Source organism: Stegastes partitus, unplaced genomic scaffold (genome assembly GCF_000690725.1).
Source record: "Stegastes partitus isolate 25-593 unplaced genomic scaffold, Stegastes_partitus-1.0.2 Scaffold1257, whole genome shotgun sequence".
NCBI classification, from domain to species: Eukaryota; Metazoa; Chordata; class Actinopteri; family Pomacentridae; genus Stegastes; species Stegastes partitus.
In genome coordinates, this window is record NW_007578988.1 from 130,919 (window position 1) to 134,110 (window position 3,192).

The 3,192-nt window shown below is 39.6% G+C and overlaps 1 protein-coding gene across 1 annotated transcript in view; it reads right to left on the bottom strand.

The window, feature by feature from the left end:
- The window catches only part of LOC103369229 (ankyrin-3-like), a 98,807-nt gene extending 97,013 nt beyond the window's left edge, over positions 1-1,794 (bottom strand). Inside the window, exon 1 of the mRNA XM_008297892.1 lies at positions 1,722-1,794. The gene's annotated coding sequence lies outside the window, so the exon portion shown is untranslated. The remainder of the gene's footprint in view (positions 1-1,721) is intronic.
- Between the last annotated feature and the right edge of the window lie 1,398 nt (positions 1,795-3,192).

Consider the following 3,192-nt stretch of genomic DNA (forward strand, 5'->3'; position numbering starts at 1 on the left):
AAAGCATGTACAAGTCAAAGCACCTCCGAAGTTCAGAAGCAACCACTTCAGTTAGAACTCTTTTAATGAACGTGTGGACGATGGAAAATGTTCAGTTTAATTTGTTTTCTCGCTGCACTACACGGACTAGGGACGATGACGACATTCAAATCAAGCGTATCCTCGAGGAGTTTTTTTGGCATTTTTTCCCCCTCATAACTCAAAATATCAAACTGCAGAATTAATAAGGAGGCTGTTTGCAATGACTGTCGAGCAGACGTTTGTTTACTTTCTTGCAAAGACTTCGATGAGAAAAAAAAAGAAGCTAAACAAGCAGCAGGTCTTCAGAGTAAATGTGAAACTACACCAGAGAACCAAACAGCAGCAGGGATAAACCGCTAGCCTGTATTCAGAACGGAAAATTAAGTATTTCAAAATTGCATTTATTTACATATTTGAAGTTATTTTTAAATACATGCCAAAAACTGAATCTTAAACTTATCTGCACCCCTAAAAACTCATCTCTCTCTGTATCAAAGGTACTTATTTTTGATGAAAATACATCCCCTAACTTTACCTCTACGCTGTAGTTTCCTCTAGAATGTGCAGATCTACGAAGTCTCCGCCTCTTCCTCCAACCATCCCTCCCCATTCGCTGCAGCTCGAGCACACCAGCTCACCTACGACTCTGCTGCTCAGACGCTGTATTGTTGAATTAGCGCCTCGTGTTTGTTGCGAACAGAATCCTGAAAGTCTGACTTTGTATTTTAGTCACTGGGACGCTGCGTTTTCAAGGTACCGATGTTTGACTGTGTATTCTACTCAATATGTGTCCTCCAGCATTAAAAAAAACACCATATGTACAGTTTAACTTGGTAAAAATGTGGATATTCTGGAATATTCTTTAAAAACTACTATTTTCAGTTTACTAATGTCGAACTGTTCCTTTAAACAAAACCTTAGATGAGTTTCTAGGGGTTGAATCAATGCCTGAAGAGGGAGTTTATTCATAATAACTGTTAGTATTTATGTAAAAATCGCATGGACTTGTGAATAAATGCAATTCTGGGGGGAAGCGGTTGGTGTGTTTTTGTTTTCTGGATGGAGTCAGGCTAACAGTTTACATGCCCTTTTAAACCCTGAACTATTTCAATCTATCAACAACCTTTTAGAACTAAAACAAACCAGTTAAACGTCAAACCCTGTCGACTACAGCAGAACACAGAAACCCTCAGGTTCACTGTTTATTGTACGTGTCCAGCCAGAAACACAGCACGCACTCGAATACAGCCCCATTCCTGGATTTTGCGGTGAAATCCTGCTGCATCCTCCTCACTGCATCAACACGAGGAGCTTACAGTTTGCTGAGAACTTTGCATCATGCAAATGAAAAAATAAAATCAGCCAGATGGTGGAGGAATGCAGCACCAAAGGTTACAGCTCATCGGCAGCGACGTCATTTTCCTCCTCAGCTCCAGCCCAAGCCTGGACGTTGACATCATCGTGGTTGCTGTGGCGACAAACCCTCTGTGTGTGTGTGTGTGTGTGTGTGTGTGTGTGTGTGTGTGGGCTGGGTCGCCACTGCAGAGCTGCTGACACAGCATGCACCCACACAAACACACACAGATGGACGCCGTGTGCACAATAATAGTTGCGTACGGATCCGTCCGCATGGCTGCACGCGCTCGGACTCGCAACAGTTTTCCTTGTGCCGCGGTGCTGTAGCGTTTTGTGGGTCGTACCTGAGACTGTGCGTTGACGTTGGCGCCGTGGTTGACGAGCTCCTTCACCACGTCCGTCTGTCCGGCGAGGGAGGCTATGTGCAGGGCAGTGTTTCCTTTCTGGTGAAGGAAAATAAAAAACAAGAGTTATTGTTATTTTGAATGCATGTTCAGCAGCTTGTCGGTACTGACTTCATCTCATGCACACTGTTTATCTAAGGAGGAGGTTCAAGCAGTTTCTGGGTGTTTTTACTCACTGTGGACTCGTTTTTTTTAAACATTGGAAAACAACAGCGGCTCCACATTATAGATATTTCACGACTTACATCCTTAAAACCTCCATAAACTTGCAGCTTCTCCACTATCCTCCAACTACCTGCTCCTCTGTTCACAGTTTCTGAGCCATTTATTTGTTTTTGTATGTTTGATGCTCTTCTCAGCGTCTTTAGTTCGTTTCCATACCAACGTTCTGTGGCAACACTGCCTGCAGTTCAGCTGAAAACTCCTCATGGCTTCTCAGCCACAGTTTTAAATCAAACATGTAGAATAAAGTGAATTTAACAAAATCACAATGTTAAGCTCACATTTGGTTCATTTTAGCTCGAGGACCACCAGAAAGTTGAAAAATCTCACGATTCGTTCTGTTTTTACAGTTTCTGGTGAACGGTGTAATATCGGTGATTGTTTTTTAAAGAAAACATATAATGTTGTAAGATAATTATTTATATTTTTGATGAGGATATTATTTACAGTTTTTTAATTATACAGTGTAAATTAATACATTTTCGCTGTAATTTAACAGAGGTAGTCCTTTTATAATCTTTCTTTCATTTAGCAGCAAATATTAGAATAAGATATTGTTGCTGATTTAAATACAATAAAAATAGTGCGATTATACAGTCAAAAGAAAAGAATCAATTTTTTATTTGTAAGAAAAGAGATTTATGATGTGGACATTATGTATAGTTGTGGCCTGTTTTTTTTTTTTGTATATACATATTTTTACATTCAACATATAAATAATGCTTTTTTATGTGATATCTCTGGTTATTGTCCATAATTTATAAAAACAGGAATAATCCTTTCAAAATCTTTAATATACATAATTTTTCTTCCATATAACAGAAAAGATCTGGATAAATAAAATAAATAAATATTGCTGATTGAAATACTTTAAAACTATAAATAAACAGTGACTTTCATTTTATTTTTTTAAAAGTACAGTTAAATAGCTTTAACTCTTGACAGTGTGCAGTCGCTTGCTGATGCACCTGTCGTATGCGTGTAAGCTATAGTGAGCTGCAGCTGCTGCCATGTTGTCATTCCTGCTGCTCCTGTGACCTCCACATATCCACCTCCTTCATTCCTTTCTGCTCGAGCTTCACCCCTCCACTGACCGGAGCTGCGGTCCATGACAACAAATCATCGACACGCCGCTGCACTGAATGTAGAAATGAATAAATAGTGGCCAGAACTGAGTAAAACAGAGTGA